This window comes from Euleptes europaea, chromosome 8 (assembly GCF_029931775.1).
Source record: "Euleptes europaea isolate rEulEur1 chromosome 8, rEulEur1.hap1, whole genome shotgun sequence".
Classification (NCBI taxonomy): Eukaryota; Metazoa; Chordata; class Lepidosauria; order Squamata; family Sphaerodactylidae; genus Euleptes; species Euleptes europaea.
In genome coordinates this window covers 79,038,914-79,063,360 of record NC_079319.1, presented here as the reverse complement: position 1 = coordinate 79,063,360, position 24,447 = coordinate 79,038,914, and the positions used below count along the sequence as shown (strand labels likewise).

Sequence of the window (24,447 nt, the reverse complement as noted above, 5' to 3'; positions counted from 1 at the left end):
TGATATGTGTTGCCTTATTGAACATGAACATTTATATGAATCCACTGACATATATTTTATTTGAATGGGAGTTCAACTTGAAATTAATTTATCTGGAGTATGTTGGGAAGGTTTTTTTTTAAATCATTACTGTTGCATTGTGAAGCACAGTTTTATTCAATATATGCTACTCTCAGGACTTGCAGAGATATGGTAAGAAAGTACTGCATTTGGCGAAGCCATGGCATTCGTGTCCATGTTCACAAGAGGACTTATGAAGCACTGAGAATAATGTTGTACTTCATACTGAACAGCTGGGTGGATAAGCATAGGAAATAACACCCTACTGCTGCAATTAAGCAGCCATTGTAAGAACATGAATGGAGGTCTGCATAGAGAGGATACTCAGTGATATAACTCAGTCTTTTCATTAACTTGGTTTTATGTAAAGCTAGTGTATAAGCAAATCAGTTCTGCACCTACATCCAGGATTAGTGTGCTTGAGATACTACATGAGTATAGCATAAACTTTACTGTCATCTGTCAGCTGAAAGGAAGGCAACTGGGAACTATATCTTTGTTTGCTAAGAGGGTACTCGGTTTTCTCTGTCTTCAGCCACAGTAACTACAGTTGCTGATATGAAACTGTTGCTGGACATGCAACCTAGCTTGCACCAAGAGTTTCTGCAGGTCATTCTATAGTGAGGAAATTACTGCGTCCTTTCAACTAGGTTTCTTCACATCAATGTTCTGAATATCCTAACCAACTGCAAAATTGCTGCAGAACTGCAACCATCAGAAATACTACTACATCTGTTCAACTGGAGGTTGATGGGTCTTGTCTGCATGGCAATAAGGATATTTCAGATGCCAGAATGGCATAAGATGTAACCAAAACAACCTTGGTCACCCAGGTGGATGACCAGAGCTGGGAGATGGACGGAGGAAGTGTGATTCTGTTGATTCTCCTGGACCTCTCAGTGGCTTTTAATACCATCAATCATGGTATCTTTCTGGATTGCCTATCTGGGCTGGGAATGGGAGAGGTGGTTCTAATCCTACCTGGAAGGTGGGTTTCAGAAGATGGTGACAGGAGACTGCTACTCAGCCCCTTGGCCTTTGGGGGTCTACAAGCCTCCATCTTGTTCCCTATGGTCTTTAACATCTACAGGAAACTGCTGGGTTAGGTTATCCAAAGATTTGAGCTGGATTGTCACCAATGCATGGATAACATATTGTCACGCTTCTGGCCAAACCCAGGGAGGCTGAACTGGTGCCTGGGGGCAGTTTTGGAGTAGATGCAGTCTAATAAACTGAAGCTTAATCCTGGAAAGATGGAAGTGCTAATGTTGAACAGAAGGTCTTACATGGGATTTAAGGTGTCACCCATTCTGGATGGGGTTGCACTCTTAGACTTATGCAGATACATAAGATCTTCCATGCACTGTAGCACATGTTGAGTTTGAATCAGGTCTTCACTAACCTAACTTGAAACTTATATAACTGGTGATACAAAGATCTGAGGGATTCCGAAATGGAATTCAAGGCCAGAGCTACAGTTGGAGGTAGTGACAGATCCCAAAGTCAACATTTGTGGCTGCTGTTCTGTGGTTCTTTTTCTACTTTTTTTGTCTGGCAGAGAAGTTGGTCTTGCAGATTGGAAAAGTCGTGTTCCCAAATGCAAGCTTTCAACCTTAATGATGCTTAACAGCCAATTTGGAGGCAGATTTAGAGGTTGGGGACAGGCCATGGAAACTGCTTTGGCACAGATCTGGGAAGGAAGTCAGAGGAAGTTAACAGCCAAGACTTGTTCCTAAAGCAATACATATAATCTGGATCAACAATTCCTATGAGCTTGCTTTGTGATTTTTTTTTAGCACTGGGAACAACCATCTATATTATATTCTTCCACCAAGCAAATAAAACAACGACTATGTAAGAACTTTATCCCCACAACCACTGCACTTTTAAAGTAACTCACAATACTGTAGGCATATGGGTAGGAAATAGCAAGAAAGGAGGATCGTGCAAACAAACACAATTCCATTGAAAAATAAAACCAGCAGTCAGAGGAACTAAACTGGCAGAAGAGTCTCTAGCTATACAGGTAAATAAAAAGATAATTGACAGAGCTCAGAGAAAATCCTAAGTGTTTCTGCTTTCATAGCAATCAGAAGAGAGCTGAGTGGGAAGATGCTTGCCCTACTCAGAGAGGTATGTATATCTAGAAGAAATTGCTCCACTGGAGGGGAGAAGCAAGAATGCCAGATCGTGAACTAGAACACCACACTCTGCGCAGGTGAAGAACCCAATTGTGGGATTGCAACTCAGCAATGTTAATTATTTTCATCCGAAAACAGCCAGACCAAATGACTATTCCATGGAGTATAAGCATGACCTTGTGAAGATATTTTTAAAAATCCATGTATATATTTGTATATATGTGATTATAAACAGAAAAGTGCATGTATTAGAATGAATGTATGTGTATTAGAAAGCTGAGCAATCATGCAAATCAGGGTTTGTAAAGCTAACCTATTAGAGAAGAAGGAGCGAAAATAGAGCTGTTGTGCTGGTGGTCCCTTAGCCTGGTAAGAAATCAATCAGGCAGCAGGGAGAATGTAGCAATCTTATTGGCCCTTTTAGCAAACTGTGATAAGAGCCAATCATTAGTTAACAGTTTTCAACCCCCCTTCAAACTATAAGTAGAACTAGCTTAGTCAGCCAGAAAAAGAGCAGACAGAGGAAGAGCTTCGAAGGACTTCAGAAGACAGGGACAGAACTGAAGTCTGCAGCAGAGAATTCCCTCAGGAGGCAGAAGGTGCCTGAAGAGCTAAGGATGCTGTAGACCAGGGAGGGCAGAATAGCTGAGGGGAGAGCTGGGCCCCGGGAAGCCTGACTACAGCCCGGCTCAAGGGAGTCCACGAAGGGAGCTGCTACGTTGGAGGGCAGGGAAGAGGAGATTCCCCTCCCCCTGAGAAAGCAGGCAGAAAAGCCTACAAGGACTGTAGGTTTGAAATTAACACTTGAGAGTAAGAACAAGGATCGTTCTGCTTGTTGTCAAGTTGGCGTTCTATATTACAGAATTCTGTTGTTTGGATCTGAATAACACAGAGTTGTTCTTTTACTTGGGAAGCAAGTGCTAAAGGCCTAACTACATTAACCAACCCTGGGTATCCTGACAGACCTGTAAAGCAAACATTTCACCTTTCATTGAGTCTCAAGTCTTCAGGTACAGAATGAACAAAACTGAAAAGGTATCAGTAACCTCATCAGAAACCAAGAAAGACCTGATACAGGTTCCAGTTCGTGCCCTCTCAGGACAACACCATGGCTTAGTATGCCTTATAGCCCTACTCTGCTTTTAGATACCTACAAGCGGGAACCCACAAGGACTTACAGGGTAAATTTTCCTTTCCCGCTTCTCTGAAAGCCTCCATCGCCTATCCTTTTTTCCTGCCTCCTCTCCTTCCCTTGCACCAGCCAATCTACCTTTATCTTCTCCCCATCTTTGATTTTCTACCCTACCCCTGATACTCTCTACCCAGGAAAACTATGGCCCAGTTGAACAGTGCTGGTTGTCAGGGTGGGCCCAGTTGCACAATGGGGAACCTACAAGGACTTGCGAAGGGCACCCATTTCCCCATCTCAACTTCCCCATATAATTTCATCTTTCCCTCCACCTGACAACCCCCATATCCTCACCCTTCTCTATTTCCTTCTCTCCTTCCCACCCTCACACAAACCTTTTATATGCCCCTCCATCTTCAGCTATATGTATTAACTTCATTTATAGCCCACTTTTGTCCATAATGGGAACTTGATTCTCCTATCCTCCATTTAATCCTCAGCATAACCCTGGTTGGTATTTGGATGGGAGACCACCAAAGAATACCAGGGTTGCTATGCAGAGGAAGGCACTGGCAAACCACTTCTGTTAGTCTCTTCCCATGAAAACCCCCAAAAAGGGGTCACCATAAGTCGGTGGCAACTTGACAGCACTTCACACACACACACACACACACACACACACACACACACACACCCATGTGAGCAGGAGCGGTTGGGAAATGAAAAACCCTAGGGAAAATCCCCACCTTGGCCCGACCCCCAAAGGAGGCAGAGGCGAAGAAGAGGCAGTCTGACTGGCCCTACCCCTCCCTCCTTCCTAACCAATTGGTCAGGTACTGTGTTCCTCACCTCAGGCAGGCAAGGAGCTGCTTCCCTCATCTTGCAAGGGTGGGCACTGCCTCTCTCACCTTGCACAGGGCTCAGCTGGGTCAAGCCAGGCACCACCCTCTGCTTCGCCTCACACGGGGCTCAGCCAGGTGCTGTCCTCTGCCTCTCCTTGCGCAAGCCTCAGTTGAGTGCCCCTGCCCCGCCTTGCCTCCTGCAGGACTGGGCCAAGCGCCACCTATAACTGTAGCTGTGACATCACTATTAGTTTCTTGCTGAATTTGCAAGTTAACTGAAAGTTCACACGCTTTTCAACTGTCAATTAACTCTGTTGCTTAGAACTACTTTCATCTTGGACAGTTAGTTGAAACAGTTACAGGAAAAAGTTAGATTACTTACTTTTTAATAGAGGTTACGAGTTGAGACTGGCCTTCTTATCTTGCTATATCAGATGTAACTCATACACAATTGCTGATTGGCTTATTTGCACTTATGTTGATTATCTCATATTTAGTTAGGAACCAATCAGTTATTTAGTTATAACCACATGATTATAATAGATAGATTTAGAGAAAGATGCTACTTTTCTATACATATGCACTCCTGTGACAAGCAAATCAGATTTCTCTGGAGGGAAGTCTCAGAAGATTAGGTGAGATACATAGGTGAGATAGCCTGGGCTTTTTGATAATCCCTAAAAGCTGTGAGACAAAAGCTGAAACCTGATTTGCTTTTAAAACTATTACTTGCTATAACATAATTAAGCACTGCTAGGAACATTGATAATTTTATAATTTATCTTCACAGTAATTATAGGATTAATGTTTCCATGCCTATACTTTTTTCTGTCTTACTCAATAGAAAGAATACTTTGTTTTCTCAATAAAAGACAAAAGTTTCTACAGGTGTTCTGTCTGGTTTGCTAGTTAATAGTTCAGAGAACCAAACTCTATCTCTTACTCTCTTTTGTATTATCAGAGTTAAAGGTTGTAAATCACCTTTAACTAATAAATCCTGGAGAATTCTGCTGCTATACAGTTTTTGCGCAGGCAAGGCCTTTAAAATTGTTTAGTTCAGATTCTCTAATAGGATGTGGGAGGGAATCTCTTGTTACACTTCTGCCTTGCCTCGCCTCATGCGGGGCTTGGCTGGGTGCTGCCTTTGGGCTCAACCAGGCCCCGCCTTCTGCCTTGCCTGAGGCATGGCCGGGCCAGGTGCCATCCTCTATCTCATGGTGTGCAGAGATGGGACGGGCTCCGCCATCTGCCTATCTGTGGGTCCCTGCTAGGCACTACCCCCTGTCTAACCTGGGGCCCAGCCAGGTGCCACCCGTCGCCTCTCCTTGAGTGGGGCCCAGCTGGGCCTGACTCTGTCTTCCCTGGCTGGCTAGACGCCATCTGCCTTGGATTGGGCTCAGCATTTCTGCCAGAGGACTGGCTGGCCCAGGTGCGGGAAGGGGGGGGGGGAACACCCTCAAGTATGGCCAACTTTGCTATTAGAACATATGATTATTAAAAGTGAACCTTTTATATTCTGTCACATAATTAAAACAATAACAAAGCATTTGTTCAAATATCCCCAAATGTTATACTTCTGTCTTATTTTTATAGTTTTCCAACAGCAAGGGAAACATATAGTACAAGACAGATGAAGATATATTGGGGAGGGGGGACTGCAGCTCTTTTCTGAGCAATATAATTTACAATCCTGCAGAGGAGAGCTCCCTCCCAAGTCTGATCTGAAAGTCAAGTTGTTTGTGCATAATACTGTTCCGCTGTCTTGGTATTGTACAATGTCTCCTCTTACTGTGTTGTGAATTGCTCTGTACGTCAACTGGACTAATTCACAGATCAACAAAAGCTAATAAAAATGCCAGCAATAATGTTCCCATTTCACTTGTCATACTATTCCATCACTAATCCTTCATCCCTTTCAACAGTACTGTAGTTGACTTCCTCTTCTCGGCCACATGAACCAGTCTTGAACAGGTTCACTCATGTTTCACTGAGAAAAAACGAAGCCAGGCTTTTTCCAAGTACATGCCATTCAGTTACTGAATGTGTATATTATGATGTCTCATCTCAAACAGTTTTCAACAGGTTTATAGCTGTATGGAAAGGAAGTAGGGAGTTTACAGTCTTTTCCTTTAAGAAATCATGCTAACACCTTTTAAAATAATTATTTTCTGTTTAACAATAGATAACATATTGTATATCAATAACTTTGCAGAAAAGTCTGAGAGTTCACATGACATCCTGCCTGGTGTCCATAGCAAAACCACCACTGACTTTGCTGGGAGTTTTCTGGTGGCAAAGGGACCGATTCCCTGCAGCTGCTTTGGGCACCACAGCAACACAGGCACCATTTTGAATAGGAAGTTTTAATATAGGTTAGCCTTAAATTTTATAGCAAAGGACTGACCCAGTGAGTTGATCCTTCATGCATACTGTTAGGCATTGCCATTCCTCCCATTTGTGAGTGGACTGCCCATGGGCAAAAATGGAGTCAGTGGTAAAACACTTCTGAACATGGAATGTGTTCATGAGAGAATGGGAAGGAAGATAGAAAAGCCAACCGGATCATGCCCTTTCACTTCTGTGGGATATAATAAAAGGTTCAGTGCAGGATTGCAGCTTAAATAAGCCTTTCTCTCCTTCCCTGAGCTCCGGTCAGCTGTTCTGTTGAGAAAATTAATTGTTGTTATACTATCAGAAGTCCCATGTGAGACGTATTCCAAAATCTGAATTATAAATAGGCCATTTGTGTGTCCTCCTACTCACTCTACTTAGTACCTTTTATCAATGCAGACGTTCTGCTGGGCTAGATAATAGGAGCTGTCACTTCAGTTCCATAACGCATTCATTCCCAGGGGTGTTTCATTATTTTAGCAATATAATTTTTAAAAGACCTCTCATTGTGTAACTGTGTAACAAAAATGAACTTTTAAATGCAAATTCTACAAAGAAGAAGAAGAGAAAACGAAAACAAATCGACTCTCCACTCTGAAATCAGTAACACTGCCAGTTTGCTTTCCGGATAGCAGAGATGGCCCAATGATATCATGCAGGTAGCATCTAGCTTTTAGCAAAACTAAAACAGGAAGAGGAAGAAAAACTTCAGCCCCGAAAAACCAGGTAACCAAAAAGGTTGACAAAAAGCCTAATTACAGAACAGATACTTAAGAGTTACATGCAATAAATTAACAAAACTTTCATACATTACAAATAGTAAAAAAAAATTCCATTAAAACCAAACACATTTTGGCCAAATGGTCTTCCTTGGTGGTACAAATAGTTAAAATATACACCATAAAGTAAAATTATTTAAAATACAAAATACAGCATTTGTGACCAAGCTCTAAAACACATGCAAGAAGTAGGGCCAGCTCATTAATGGGATAATCCCCCTTTGTTATTGGAATAGATTAGGACCTTCAAGAATAACTTTTCAGATTGTTGTTATACCTGGTCCAAATATCTCAGAAAGCAAGTTCAGACTGAATCATAGCTCTATGGTGTGTATAGCCACATTCAGGAAGCAAGACGCGAGCATGTAACTCTTAAATATTCATTCGATTATTAGGCTTTTTGTCAGCATCTAGCTCGTGCCATGAGTTTATCAGGCCTCTGTGACCACACATGCAGAGTGTGCTCCCAGAGTGCCTATAAAAGCTGCCAGGTTTGAAGCAGCAAGAAGAATGATGCAAATACAGAAAAGGCAGCCCAGGTCAGCTGCTCTGTATCTAGAGTGGGCCCAAGCTGCTACTTTATACTCATGGTGGCGCCCCACTTAACAAACCCTCCAGGACAATAGCCTCACTGACCAACATTGCCTCCATCTTATCTGGGTTTAACCTGAATGGGGGTCTATCTCCATGCTGCCAATCAGCTGAGAGGCATGTCAGGGGGTCCTAAAGGGGCCTGGTGTTGCTATGGCGAGCTGAGCCTCAGCACCGCCCCTTCCTTTGAGCCGCAGCTGCCAGCAGTTGGATGTGGAGTCCCTTCACCCCATCGTATAGAATCAGAAATCAATAGGACTGATTTCAATAGTCTATTAATCTGCACTTTAAAAGAGCATGGTCACCCCATTTGTAACTTGGCTGGTTTTGTAGTATGTGCATGAGAATGAAAGAGAGAGATATGTAGAAGTAATAACAACAACAACAGTATGAGTTCGTGTGTGTAATCGGGTTGCAGCCGATTTATGGCAACCCAGTACGGTTTTCAAGGCAAGAGACCAACAGAGGTGGTTTGCCATTGCCTTCTGCATAGCAACCCTGGTATTCTCCCCATCCAAGAACTAATCAGGGCTGACCCTCATTAACTCCTGAGATCTGACAAAATCAGGCTAGCCTGGGCTATCCAAGTCAGGGCAACAACAATATTAGAGGATGTAAATCCAGAATGCAGCATTAAGACCAATGATGCTTGCAACATGGCCAATACAAAATCGTGAAATGGAGTATAAGAAGCAAGTGTTTCAGCTCCATTTTAAAGTTAAAAGGCCTGTTGCTGATTTATTACATGCATCAACAGGAGTAGAATTATGATTATTCTTTGTAGAGTATTTCCTGCTAAATACTCCACCCAACAGTCAATATCTCAAGTTTAAACACCAGATTCAAAAGGGGGGGGAGTATTAATTACATAGCTGGTTTCTGTACCTCATTAACTCACTTGCCCACATCAAAAGGTGTTTGTTGAAGTGCTTCAACTGGTGCTTCAGACTTATTGCCAGGTGCTGTTCCTGATTCATAATGCTTAATGTTCAAACCTTGGAAAACACCATCAAAGGCAAAATATAGGTCGTTTACACATGGCTATGATGTCCTTAGTTTGTCCCTCTCATGTCTCACGCTTTTCTATTCTGAATTTAAAAAAACCGCACGCATGGTGAATTCCCCGGCGTCAATCCCGCAAATGATCAGGGAGGGATGTTCCCATGCGTAGCACCACGAGTTTACTTGGAGGATAGTCATCATTCTGGTCACAGTTTTGTGATTGGCTGAGCCTGGAAATTGGTTGACCTTATGCTGAGTGCAGTGAGGTGGTAGGGCAGTGAAAGAGCTCCGAAGGCGGGGGAGGCTTCCAGCAGGCCATGGAAGAGGGCTGCTTCTTCGTTCTTGGCGGGGGGGGGGCAGACCTACTCTTGTTCCTTCCTGCATTGTTCCTTCCTGCAGCAGAGATGTGTGTGTGTGTGTGTGTGTGTGCGTGTGTGTGTGTAGCCATAGCAATGGCTAGGCATAGATTCCAGACCTTTGACCATTCTGGTTGCTCTCCTCTGGACACGCTCCAACTTGTCAACATGTCCACAATGGACAAAGAGCTGCACAAGGCGAAGGAAAGTACGAGATCCAAGCCTAAATGTTATTGTTAAAAGTTTAGGAAAACTGGACAACAGGACATCCTCTTACTAATGATGTTCAGGAGCACACACTAACACAGTTTTCCAGGGATCCCAACACATAAATGTTGCAGCGACACATGGTGGCTTACCCACGTCTAGCATTCTTCCCTCATAGGGTGGCTCCCCATCACATATGGGTGGCAAAAGGGGAAGACACACAATACTGCCCCCTGTGGTACGTTCTGGCTCTTATCTGCAAAACCCACACTGCCTTAGCCTACCGGCAATTCAGCTTTGGTGCTGGCTAGCTTATGGACAAGGCTGTTTCGGGTGCACTTGAGGTGAGGTGAGACTTCTCTTCTCTGGCCCATCCTTGGGAGATGAAATGAGGTCTCATCCAGAAAGCTCACTCGGCGCCTTTTTTGGCTGCCCTACCTCCCATTCAATGTTAACTACACAAGAACATATGAACATAAGAAAGGCCATGCTGAATCAGACCAAGGTCCATCAAGTACAGCAGTCTCATCACACAGTGGCCAACCAGGTGCCTCTAGGAAGCCACAAACAAGACAGCAGCAGCATTATCCTGCCTGTGTTACAAAGCACCTAATATAATAGGAATGCTCCTCTGATCCTGGAGAGAATAGGTATGCATCATGACTCGGTGCCTTTTTTGGCTGCCCTACCTCCCATTCAATGTTAACGACATAAGAACATAAGAAAGGCCATGCTGGATCATGACTAGTAACTACCTGCCACTACTGCTAACGTTGCTATGTTCTTTTAATTGACTGACTAGGGCAGAAAGGAATTTTACCCAGGGAACAACCAGCAGATAAACTCTGTAGAGTTTTCACCTTTTGCACAGACCAGTTGTATTTTGTTTGATATTAACTGCTGCCACAATTGGTAGGGGGTAGTGTAGGGTCTAAGCAGAGTTACACCCTTCTAAATCCACAATAGGCCAGGTCGCTGAGAATAGGCACAAAGATCCTGCTTTAACCCAGTTTCCCACCACCACCACCACCCGCCTGGTTTGACTAAACCAGTGGTTCCCAACCTTTTTTTGACCAGGGACCACTAGGACTTTTTTGTTTGGTGCAGGGACCCCAAGGTTCAAAATAAAAATTATGAGAATTTGAAAATAAACTTTAATCATAACTGTTAGTTAAACATTAAACTTAGAATAATATTTGAATATATATATTTTTATAATAGAGAACTTTTAATTGAAAATATTAATTTATTATGGGTTTAGAACTTTGTTTTGCGGACCTTAATTTAGTTCTCGCGGACCCCTGGGGGTCCATGGACCCCTGGTTGGGAACCAGTGGACTAAACAGAGGAGTTGGAGGGGGGGGGGTTCCACTGGCAGCCATCAGGCTGTCAGCACTACGCACAGGCCTTGCCCAAAGCATCTCTTCTTAATGACAGGCCTTGCTTTGATCTCACCAAGTGTTTGTGTGTTGCCCTTCCTCTGTCTGGTCCTCACTGTGGAAACAACTCCAACTTTATCCACCAGCCCACTTACTTAGCATTCTTTATTCTTCTCCTTTGACCTACCAGGATTACTGAACTTGACTGAAAGGAACGCATTGCTGGGAAACATACAGTTCTCACTTTCAGCTATGACAAATGTTCATAACACAGTTCATATACAGGGTTATGTTTTCCAGTTAAACTACTAAGTATTATAAAGTCCTAGCTAAATATCTTTAAGGAAACTATACACAGTGGTCACCTTTCAATTATCTCCATTTTCAGCTCCTTATTAAATATCAGTAGCATTGTTAAATTGTAATCAAAAAGTTGTCCTGAGACACCTTAAAGACTATCAGGCAGCACACGGGCATTGTTGGCAGGGCTATATCAAGTTGGAATAGTAGTCCTCGGCCCAAGAAGTGCCCAGCTTTCCTCAACATGGCCTGGGGAAACTCTCTGTCAAGTGAGACCCGGGCCCTGGGGGACCTGGTGCAGTTCCACAGGGCCTGTAAGACGGAGATGTTCTGTCAGGCCTATGGCTGAGGAAGCAACTGGCTTCCCTTCCCTTTCCCTTCCCTCTCCCGTTTATCTGGGTTTGATTTGATTAGGTGAATAAATGGAATCACATCTGATATTAAAAAGTGCAACATCCAAAAACCAGCATGAAAAGATTTTGGTTTACCAGAGATTCCTGCTTCTGACCTGAAAGTCACCAACAAGAGAACTTCAAAGGGTATCTCCAGTGTGAAACTGCTGAATTTAAACAATGAGGCTCAATCACAGTTATTTCTTCTCTCACTACAAGTATTAAATTAGTTTAGTGTATCTAAAAAGTTTTCTAGATTTCCAGATACAACATGGCATCAGGGAGAATGCTGTTTGCTTTGTTTGTGAAATTGCACATTGATTGCTATCACATTAAAATGCATGGGGCAAAAAGGGTTGCCCTAGCACATTTTTTAAAATCAGGAAAACAGCACCGAGAAGTGGTCTGCCCTAATGTGAAAATATGCAATAAGCATCTCAGCCTCCCTGGTCAAAATCCAGCCACTTCACACAGGCTCTGTTGGCTAATTTCCTAAGCAACTGTCAGCAAGTACATAAACTGGCACATTGCCATGATTTAATTACACTGCTCTACATTTCTTACATTCTTCTACATATTACAAATTCCTCGTAACTACCCAGCTTATGCTGAACCAGATCTGAATGAGTGAATTTAAAGATAATCATATTCATTAGGCAAAGAGTGATATACAATAGATTGGCAGGGAGCTACAAAGGGAACGTTGGTTTCATGTCCCCACTTTAGGCCACAAGACCTAAAACTAAGAGCTGCAGCATGATTGGCAGCTACACAAGATGCATACCACATACAACTGATGCAAGACACATTGGTTAAATGCTCCCCCACGCAAAAGACTCCCTGTACATACAAACTGGCATATCCAGAAAAAGCTCCATCTTACTGGTCTCCCTGACCATGCCTAGCATTTGGGTACGTATGCAGTTCTGTTTTGTTTTTGCTTTCTTTTTTACAAAAAGTAGCATTCAGATATTCACTCCCTTCTCTGAAAGCCCAGCAACACTATACATGTCTGCTAATCATGCATCTTGACTCTGTTCGGTTAGGCAATATTTTATTTATATAGCGAGTTCTTTCGCAGAGTGAAAATACCCAAATTTTGAACATCCACATTTAGGGCTATCAACCTCAAGGTAGGGCCTGGATATCAGTTCCCCTGGAGGAAACGGTAGCTTTACGGCACCACATCCCTGCTTGGCTCCCTCCCCAATCTCTACCCTCTCCCCAAATCTCTTGGCATTTCCCAAGCCAGAGTTGTCAGCCATATCCGCGCTGCAGGATTTTCCTGCTTTTAATTCTCCTTGAATATCATGGTTAGATCTGGGCAGGAGAGGTAAGGCACCAGCTGCCGGGCCTGGAGATGGAAAAATGCCGCCTGGACCATGGCTGTGACCTGAGACTCCATCGATAAGAAGGCATCAAGGATCACACCCAGACTCTTGATGGCAGGCCTAGCTGTTAATTGCACGCTGTCAAGGGTTGGGAGCTGGCACCCTGACCCCAAACTGCCCCGACCAAGCCACAGAACCTCAATCTTCGCTGGATTCAGCTTCAGGCGGCTCTTTCTCAACCACCCAGTCACAGCATCCAAGCACCTGGCCAGTGTGCCTGGTGTGGAGTCTGGATGGCCATCCATTAACAGATAAAGCTGGGTGTCGTCAGCATACTGATGACAACCCATCCCGAAACTCCAGACAATCTGGGCAAAGGGGCACATATAGATGTTAAATAACATCGGGGAGAGGATTGCACCCTGAGGCACCCCGTACACCAGAGGGTGCCACTGCGAAACCACCTCCCCGAGCACCACCCGTTGTCACCGATCCTGTAGGAAGGAGTGCAGCCATTGACGGACTGTGCCCCGAATTCCAGCATCAGCAAGGCAGTGGTCAAGAAGATCGTGGTTGACTGTGTCAAAGGTTGCTGACAGATCTAAAAGTATCAACAGCCCCGACCCGCCTTGATCCAGTTGTCAACGGAGATCATCTGTAAGGGTGACCAGAGCCGTCTCCATCTCATGGCCAGGGTGGAAGCCCGACTAGAATGGATCTAGTGCCGATGTATCATCCAAGAACTCCTGTAGCTGCTCAGCAACTGCTCTCTCAACTGGCTTGCCCAGGTATGGTAGATTAGATACCGGGCGGTAGTTGGACAGATCCCTAGGATCTAAAGTTGTTTTCTTTAAGAGTGGTCGTACCACTGCCCGTTTCAACACCCCAGGGAAGGTCCCTGAACTCACGGACAGGTTACTAATCTCACCCAGGGAAGCCCGAACCACTTCCCGACTAGCTTTTATCAGCCCAAAAGGAAACAGGTCCAAGAGGCAAGTGGTAGGCCTCACAGCCATCAGGATCCTGTCCACATCGGACACCGAAAGCCGCCTGAAGTGGTGTAAACATGGACCAGAAGATGGGCAAGAGGCCTCTAGTTCCCTTACTGTATCAAAATTGGCAGGGTCACGGCAGAGCAACACAACTTTATCCGCGAAAAAGAAGAAGAGTTGTTTTTTATATGCCGACTTTCTCTACCACTTAAGGGAGACTCAAACCGGCTTACAATCACCTTCCCTTCCCCTCCCCACAACAGAAACCCTGTGAGGTAGGTGAAGCTGAGAGAATGTGACTTGCTCAAGGTCACCCAGCTGGCTTCGTGAGTAGGAGTGGGGAAACAAATCCAGTTCACCAGATTAACCTCCGCAGCTCTTGTGGAGGAGTGGGGAATCAAACCCGGTTCTCCAGATCAGACTCCACCGCTCCAAACCACCACTCTTAACCACGTAACCACTACACCACTACCAAAAGCTCACAAATGCCTCACAGCTATGAGCTGAATCAACTATATTTGTTTGCTTGTCTAAAGACGTAAGAGACCGGATTACCCTAAATAATTGTGCCGGGCGAGAGCTAGCGGACGCAACTGAGGCTGAATAATACTCCTTAGCAGCCTTCAATGCTATCTCATCAGCTACCTAGGGAGGTGGTGAGCTCCCCCTCACTGGCAGAGGCTGGACAAACACTTGTCAGGGATGCTCTAGGCTGATCCTGCATTAAACAAGGGATTGGACAAACGCCTTATATGGGCCCTTCCAACTCTATGATTCTATATGATTCTAGTCTTGGAGCTATGAATCCATGGAGAGAGCTAGAACATGTCATGTTTCAATTATCATGCTAAAGCATATGTTGAAAACTACATCCTTTTACAGGTGACTGAAAACAGCCTTTCGAAAATCATATGCAAATATAAATTCATTTCCAGCTACATTAAAATAGATCTAGAGATTTCAGGCATTTTTCATTAGCAAACAATAAAGAGTTTTCCAAATACAGAATACTCTTCACTTACCACTCTGCCATGACTGGCATAAGCTGCAGGCCAAAGCTCTGCAAACAATAAACAGCATGAATCCCAGCACAATGTGGCAATGCATGGAAAATGTCATCAACCAGGAGGCAATTAGCGGCCAGTCTGAACAGCACAGGCAGAAGGGAGTGGTTTCCTAACAAAACAGGCCTTGTTGGGGGGTGGGGGGGGGAGAGAAGACAACCACATTTTTTCCTTCTGCAAAAAGGCATTATTCTTGGTAAACAGAAAGCTTACGTTTCTTGTAGCTTTAAAGATTCCTATGAATCTTTTAGGGTTACCCAGAAAGAGGTAGACTTTGGCCACATTTGTAGCAATGCCTCCCCATACAGTACTTTGAAATTATGTTATCATATAAATCCATTCAAAAGTTCCCTGACATCTTTCGTTATTACACCAGCTGGGCAAAAGATGTCCTCTAGGAAAGAGCCAAGCTGGGTGTGCTTGCCTTACTTAAGGATAGGAAATCTGTCAACTTTCTTCCCAGTTCTTTACACTTCAAAATCATTCTGTGTGTGCTGTGAATTGGTGCACTTTAAAAGCTAAGTACTCCTCAAAGCGCTGTTTCAAAACTGACATCCCCAACTACATTTCAAGCTGGGGGGGGGGGGATCCAACTCTTCAAAGTCTCCTCAGACTCTACCAAAGTGCTGCCTCTCTCTCTTTCTATTACACTTGACAGGCAATCTACTGAAAATGATTTGTGCAGAAATTTAGTTCAAATTACTTTATAACCAAGCAGTTATGAAAAAAGTGTTTTCTTTTGTTGTAAACTAAAAAAAAAAGATAGCCCTTTATTTTAATGTAATAAATCAATTTAAAAGCAAACCACAAGCAATACTGAAAACAAATCAATGATCACTAATTGTGAGGTTTTTAACTGGATTTCACTTATATTTCATCTGGCACTCAAAATACTTTCAGACTACGTTGGACGCTGCCATGACCTTTGTTATAGGTTTGACTGCAAGTTTCAGACATGATGGTGATATTTCCGTTCCTTGCAGTGATTCATCTGCATTCTTGTTAACTATGCAGACTGCTGAGAAAATAGGATTGTTGTCTATTCCATGACTTACGCTGTCAAGTTCTTAGCGCTGCTTCTTGTGACAAGGCCAAAAACAAAGAAGTGTGAGAGAAAAAGCTTTTTAGCTCTGCTGTTTGCAAGGAAGCCATATTCCCACAGAATGTGCCCAAATGCTGTGAATATCTGCTACAACAATTTAACAGTTATGCAAATCCAACAGTGTGCAAGGTGCTGTGTAGAATACTGCAATGGCCCTGTCCATGCCCCCAAAGGCTTATAGACAAACAGGAGTAGGCAGACAGAAAGAGAAATCAAAGGTAACACAGAAAAGCTGATATAAAAGGGGAGGAGAAAAAGTGAAGGAGGTCAAAGGATGCCTTGCCCCTTGAAGGACAAATTCCTGTTTCTCTACTGCGATGAACCCCTAACATGACCACAAAAATCATAGCATCCAGGAGAGCTGTTAAAACCCTGGAATCACCCTGGAATCCTTTTACTTCACTCAAGTTGATAAAATGCCTCATTATAACTTGCCTCCTAAGTCTCTGCTGGGAAGGAAGGAGAGAGAACAGAAGAAATACACCTTCCTGAACTGGGAGTTCAGGACTCCTGCCACCTTCTACCTGCTTTGCTGAACATCATCCCACTGACCAAAAACAAGACGCATTGTGTTTGGTGCTCAAGATGGCTGCCACAGCTTGGGAGAATTTGCCATTGTGGTGCAGTGATTAGAGAGTTGAATTCGGACTGTGGAGACCTGGGTCCAAATATCCACTATGCTGAACTGGGCTCTATGAAAAAAGTACGAGATAACAAATGGGGCAGGCAATCAGGGAGTATAGTTTCAATAACCATAAGCTGCAGCCATGAGACCCAGGTTGTGAAGTCCTAAGCCCTATTGAAGTTGGTGGAAAAATCACTGCAGCATAGATTTAAGACTCAGAATAAATTATTCTCTCTTGCTTTCTTAAAGAATAGAGTTTTAAAGCACTTTTTTCAACCAACTAGATGTTAAAAGGCAGAATAATGTGCACATTTTTTAAAAATAGACAATCTTTCAGTCTTTTGTTCTACCGTCTCAAACTTTTGCTAGTCTACTAATTAAAGGAAAATGACCCCTGGAATTGTTTCCAGGGTTTCCATTATCAAATTTCATCAAATACAAGGTATAAGCAAGCATCGAAGAGTTAACAGGCAAGAAACCCTCTGTAACCTGGTTTCATGCAAGAGTAAAGTCACTTGGCCAGGTATCAAAATAAATACTTCTCTTGAGCAGTTCATTTTCCCCACTGCTATAATAAACGTAAAGATTTGTTGACATAGTAAACCCTTCATCATTTTAAATCTGGGTTTACTTGTACATAAAATACGTAACAGTCACAATTTTTCTACTCCTGCTCGGGGGGGGGGGGGGAGCTGACCTGCTATGTACCCGAGGGAGCCAGCACTGACTGCACAGTCAGCAGACCAAAATGTTAGAAAGATTCTTCAGAAACATAGTTTGTGCTCTGTTAGTCAATTCAGTAGATGAGTAAAGTGAGTCACAGCTGCACTCAGTAAACCCTCACTGTGTTTTGGACTCTGACTCACTAAGCAGCCCGGCTGTAGTAGGTCCACTGTTCCAGCTGCTTGGAAAGCAGCGTGTGCACAGAGCCACAGCATGTGCATATACACACTCATCATTGTGTATTGCTCTTTTCAGCTTCTTCTCACTACGATACAAAGTGATATTCCTAGAACTCATGCTTCAGTATCCGAGAGTCACCTTTCAACAATCCCAACAGCTCTTACAAAGCGGACTGTAGCCCTATGGTTAAGAATGCAAACTGGGGGGAAAACACTCAGGTTTAAATCTCACCTAAACCACAAACACTGCAATCCTAAACAGAATTATACCTTTCTAAATCCAACGTAGTTAATGGGCTTAGAAGGGTGTAATTCTGTTTAGGACTACACTGCAAATCACTAGACAACCCGTTATCTTTCAGACTGCATCTGTAACATGTAGATAATCTTGCTACCCTTGCCTTACGAGGCAACTGTAATGGTTACTGAGATAGCTATATGGGAACACTAAGGGAAAATGCTGTTATTACCAGTGATTTCATTATTCATCATCAGATTCACTATTCACAACATCTGTCTCCAAACCATGTTGAGTTTATTTGGGGATTTGTGCATGCACAGTTTGCATATATTTATTTGCAGTCAGCATTTATTTTCAAGGTATATACACATACGAGCAGCTGTGCATTTTTTTTGAATATGCAATTGTTTGCATCATGCATTAGCACTGATTAAAAAAAATATGAACCAGGAAGTAGATGCGCACTCCCATGTCACACAGCCCACCTAGTTCAGCACTACAATAAAGAGGAAGAATGCGGACTTGTATCTGGAGTGAAGTCACTTCAATCTTCCCAGCAATTCACAGGGGAGCAAAGGTCCTAGGGCGATAAACCAAATGCAAGCAAGAAACTGAATTAATTGCTATCACAGGAGCCAACATCATTATTCTAGCCTCCTCCTTCACTGATATTGAATTTAAAACTGAGTAGCAAGCTAGTCTACACTGTGTTTTTAGGTGCATGCAGAAAGCCAAGTGCTTTAAAAGTTTATTCTTTCCAAGCATCAAGCAATAACTTTGTAAACGAAACAACAATTCGCCAAGCTAACAGCCCAGGACTGAGCAGCACAAGGCACGGCTTAATGTTCAATACTTAAGTGATGAACCAGGCATTCCAGAAGGGCTCGTCTAGTTATTGTTCCTATACGGAACATAATTTATAATCTGAGAAGACAACTCATGAAAGGGAAGGAAGTTGTTCTTAAGAACAAGCAACCATCTCACCTACTTCATTTACTTTGCCCTTGTGGGATAAGCAAACAGTGGAGACACACTGTACCAGTAACCAGTCCCAGCTACAAACCATAAAACACAAGAGATCACATCACGTCTTATAAGGCTAAAAGGGTGCAGGAAGGGCAAATGATACCCAGTGGGATGTAGGGAAACAAAAAAATATGTCACTTCTATAAAAAAAAATTCCCTTTTGTTCGCTGATATTACACAGAATCATAGAATCACAGACCATCTAGTCCAACCCCCTGTTCAATGCAGGATCAGCCTAAAGCAAGGGTCCAATAATCAATCAGAAGCCTTGCTGGGCAAATGCCCTACCTGGCTTCACCCACTCCCTAAAAATGCTTGGTGGACGCCAGAAAAGGTTTCGGCAGACGCCATGGCACCATGTTGGGGACCCCTGGCCTAAAGCATCCATGACAAGTGTTCGTCTAGTTACTGCTTGAAGTCTGCCAATGAGGGGGAACTCCCTAGGCACCTCCCTAGGCAGCTGATTCCACTGCTGAACTACTCTTACTGTAAAAAATTTTTCCTAATATCCAGCTGGTACCTTTCTGCCTGTAATTTAAACCCATTACTGTGAGTCCTATCCTCTGCTGCCAACAAGAACAGCTCCCTGCCCTCTTCTAAGTGACAGCCCTTCAAATATTTAAAGAGGGCAATCATGTCCCTCCTCGGTAGCAATAGAATACACAAAACTCAGGACACAATTTTTCTCACCTCATATAGGGGCCAGTATAGGACACTTTAACTCTATATAGGTAAAATAATGTGTTTGTATGTTTCTAAATAAAAATCAGTTAATCTGATCCTAACCTAACTTCCAGGATTCACTCTGTTTACAATATGGAAGTTTTTTGTTTTTCTTTAATGGAGGGGTTGTTGGAATGGGGATGTTATTGTCAAATTATAGTCAAGTCAGCTGCTAAATCATAAATCAACCTTGGTAAGTAGAATAAGCAGATTTAATCATGCTGTCCCTTCCAATAATACAATTTAGCCACTTTAGCCTTGTTCACTAATGAAAAATCAGAAACCAGGGTGCAAAATGTATGCAAACATCTTTACATACATGTACCTTGAATGTTAGGAGCCCCGTGGCGCAGAGTGGTAAGCTGCAGTACTGCAGGCCAAGCTCTGCTCACGACCTGAGTTCGATCCCGATGGAAGTCGGTTTCAGGTAGCCAGCTCGAGGTTGACTCAGCCTTCCATCCTTCCGAGGTCGGTAAAATGAGTACCCAGCTTGCTGGGGGTAAAGGGAAGATGACTGGGGAAGGTACTAGCAAACCACCCTGTAAACAAAGTCAGCCTAGTATATGTCGGGATGTGACATCACCCCATGGGTCAGGAATGACCCGGGTGTTTGCACAGGGGACCTTTACCTTTAATCTTGAATGTTAAATTAATGGCCAGTATGGTGTAGTGGTTAAGAGTGGCAGACTCTAATCTGGAGAACCAGGTTTGATTCCCTGCTCCTCCACATGAGTGGCAGACTCTAATCTGGTGAACAGGGTTGCCCCCCCCCCCACTCCTCCACATGAAGCCTGCTGGGTGACCTTGGGCTAGTCACAGTTCTCTCCGAACTCTCTCAGTCCCACCTACCTCACAAGGTGTCTGTGTGGGGAGGGGAAGGTGATTGTAATTCGCTTTGGGACTCCTTAAAGGTAGAGAAAAGCAGAGTATAAAAACCCAACTCTTCTTCTCCTCGTCTAAATATATAGATTTTGCCTACGTATGTACTATACATGTAATTAAGTGCTAAGCTTGAGACCCTTGGGTCATCCAATTAAAATGATTAGTAGTTGGTTCAGGACAGTCCAGGAAAGGCACTTTTTTAAACACAATAACATAGTTAATTTATGGATTTTGATGTCAAAAAATCTGATGGTGGCTACTATCTTACATGATTCCAAAAAAGGATTCAACAGCTGCTAGCTGTGGCAGCTAAGTGGAGCCACCTAGTTTAGAAGCACTATACCTCACATCAACAGATATTGTGTACAAGCAACAAACAGCAGCAGACAGCTGATGAATTCTCTAATTTCACCCTGCAAGCTTGGTTGCAAGTCTCCCAGAGGCATTTGGTTGGCTGTTGTTAAGAGCAGAATTATGGAGTACATGGCTTCTTCTGAATCAGACTAATATCCCTATGTTTGTAACTCCAAAATAAAGGAAACGTTATACATAACAGGAGATGAAGACTTACACAGTATGAAATTATTCTGACAAGAACATAAAAGACAGTAAAAAAAATTATACCCATTAATATAGCACTGACAGAACTTTTTAATGCAGAACAAAACATTAATTGTTTAGAGATTACATTATTCAGAAAATAAAGTGTAAATTGAAAATCAATCATGCCTTGTGTAAGAAGATTAAGAAAAAGATGTGTTGATTGCTTTCTGCAAACACAAATAAACATATCTCAGAAGCTAAGCAGTTTCAGTCCTGGCTAATTTGGATGGGAGACCACCAAGGAATACCAGAGTCGCTATGCAGAGGAAGGTAATGGCAAACCACCTCTGTTAGTCTCTTGCCTTGAAAATCCTACAGGGTTGCCAAAAATGGGAGAATTGACAGCATTTTACACATACAGGGTCTTACTCACGCAGTAATATCAATCTGTCCCCCACATGAACCTCCTCAAAGTACAAGATCAAACTGATGATATGTACTGTTTAAACCAGTTGTAAGGCAACCTTTGCATTAATTTTCATGATCCCAAAAACTTACCGCAACACAAAAGCACTTGTGTACCACTGATTCACACAACCTTGGATATGCCCCACAATAATCCTATGTAGAGAAATTAGTGGCAAGAAAGTTTCACTGTAGCAACCTGGCAGCTTTTTCTAAATTACTATAACCATGATTAATTTTTTTTTTCTGTTTCAGCTGAATGGCGCTACCCATCTTCACATAAAAGAGCATGATTACTAATGGATCTCAAAGAAATAAACTGATAGGTTGTGACACTTTTTTCAGATCTGCATGTCAACCTGTTCAGAATATGACATGGGGGAATGTTGTTAAAATGCTATTTTTTCCCTTTAGAAATAGCACAGAAAGAAAGAGAACAAGGAAAAAAGAACTTTTAAAAGATTTTTTGCTGAATACAAATGTAAGTTTTCTCCTAGTAGCAGTGCATGCTATTCCAACTCACTGGAGAGCTTTCCCTGCAAACATTCATACAAAATACCGCACCCCTATAATCTCACTGATACCATTCTAAAATCAACCTAGTGATTTAAAAAAAGACTCTTGAAAGCAGAGAATTTTGCCCACAACCCTGGTAATTGGTGTGTGGTATTAACTAACCCCTTCAAAATGTCTTTTAGTCCAAAATTTGAGATAAAATTTCCAAATTCCTAGACCTTCCCAAGGTCTTCTAAGGTCCACTCAATTATTTCTGCCCTGTAGTCATAATACATGGAAGCAGCAATGCACAAACAGAAGTTAGGAAGCAACTATAAAATGATCTTTTGTCCTAAGCCAGTATTGGATATTAAAAGAATCAGTTAAGTCAAAATAGTACTTTAATTACCAGTAAGCCCCATCCTCACATACAGCAAGTTACTGTGCAAGATCCCACTTTCAACACTGCCACAGTGTAAGGCCATTCTGACAGCCCCCATAATGGGCTTGTCCCTGACAGTCCCCGAGCTGGGCGTGTCCCAGTCAGGCCTCCCCCCAAGTCTATTATTGGGATCCTCAAATCAAATTTATTTATTACAATCCAAGACCAATAAAATAAGATCCATATAATGATTCAGACTTCCAGTATCAAATAACATGTGAGAAAAGAAACATTTTAAAATTATAAATTCACAGAATTATACAATATCTTAATTAAAATTATAGCTAAAAAGCCTATATATGGCTTACCCAAGTTTTCCTAATCTTATAGGCTATCCATCCAAATCTGGCGACTTTTAAAGTGATTTCTTTATTCTTATCTGCTAGCAAAACTGAGAGAAGAATCCTTCTATTTTTACCGGGATGGCGGGAAATTATGGGGGTAATCAGCGTTTCCCTAATATGACTGTAGATCTTACAATCAAAAAAGATGTGCTCAAGAGACTCAATATCCCCATCTCCACATAAGCATAAACATTCTGTAGATGGTTTATATCTATATCGCCCCTCAAGCATTGGGATCCTCAATGTGAGGAAAAGGGAGCACGCAGGCCGGCTTTCCCCCAAAACATGATTCGGCCCCCATGCCAAACTGCCAACATTGTGACGAAATTAGACAACAACAAAACCTTTGCATATAGAGGAGGGTGGATGGGACAACTCGAAGCTGACTGTGGAGCAGAGCCAGGTGAGGCTTCTTTTATGCTGGGGACCTTTGTGAAAACACCTGGCCCGTCTGCCCAGCAGGCCCGTCCACATGCAATGCAGGCCCTGATTGGCCCATTTAAATTAAGGGGGCTGGGCAGCTGATGGCTGAGTGAAAAGCTTGCGCCAGGAGCAGGAGCATGGTGGGCCTTGCTCCGTTCCACTGCTGCATGTCGCCATTTCCTGGGTAGACCGGCCCGAGGACATTCAGGAGTTCTCTGCCTCTCCTCCCTGCCCCCTGTCACCCACACTGGCTTGACTGCACTCCCATCCCAGGCCGACAAAAGGGGGCTCTTTGGGTGAGCCAGAGCCTGTGTTTCTCACATTTGCTGATGCCCAAGGAAGGGAATGGACTGCCTGCACTCATTCCCCTTGACCCAAAGGAACACTGAATTTGTCATCCCGTAAATTACATTGCATCGACTCTTTATTAAAGGGACAGAACCAGCATGGTGTAGTGGGTTAAGAACGATGGACTCTAATCTGGAGAACAGGGTTCAGTTCTCCACTCCTCCACGTGAAGCCTGCTGGGTGACCTTGGGCCAGTCACAGTTCTCTCAGAACTCTCTCAGCCCACGTGGAGGCAGGCGATGGCAAACCACCTCTGGATGTCTCTTGCCTTGAGAACTCTATGGGGTCACCATAAGTCAGCTGTGACTTGATGGTACTTTACACACACACAGCCTCTGGTAATGGATAGAGAGTTGTTATTGCTGAGGGTTGTTTCATGTTGTGCTATTTTGCACCTGCAGGATCGCACCCAGAATATGATCTGAGCATGGTTTGTGCTTACTGTAACAGAGTAATCTTTGTCTATCACAGCTGGAAGAGTGTTGTTCAGTTCTCTTAGAGGTCTCATACTTGTCATTCAGAAAGAAAAATATTATCTATTTTACTCACCATGTCAGCCTGAATGTTCTACTTGGTTTTCAAATATATCTGTGCAACATCTGCTCTTCTAACCTGCATATGGAGGACAACCAATATTTTTCAGGATTTTTATAAAGGTTTCATTTTAAAAACAAGTAAACATAGTGGTGCTCCACATTTATTTACAGATTTTCATAGTCTTTTTAAAGAGAACCAGTTTTGGTATCTGTGATACCCCACTACCGTTATTGACTCCTCTGCAACAGCTATACTGTGATGCATTGGAAGAGCGTTTCCATCACTCCAAAAATGCAAATTTAGAAATATCTTTGTATTGGGATGCTTCCGTTTTTAAATCCTAGTTGTAACACTTGCATTGTTTCATTGGTACTGCTGATCCTAGGCAGGACC

At 43.0% G+C, this 24,447-nt stretch overlaps 1 protein-coding gene across 1 annotated transcript in view; it reads right to left on the bottom strand.

Annotated features, from left to right (window-relative positions):
* Window positions 1-24,131, bottom strand: part of ATXN1 (ataxin 1) — a 109,180-nt gene extending 85,049 nt beyond the window's left edge. The window contains exon 1 of the mRNA XM_056854809.1: window positions 24,067-24,131. The gene's annotated coding sequence lies outside the window, so the exon portion shown is untranslated. The remainder of the gene's footprint in view (window positions 1-24,066) is intronic.
* Window positions 24,132-24,447: the final 316 nt, after the last annotated feature.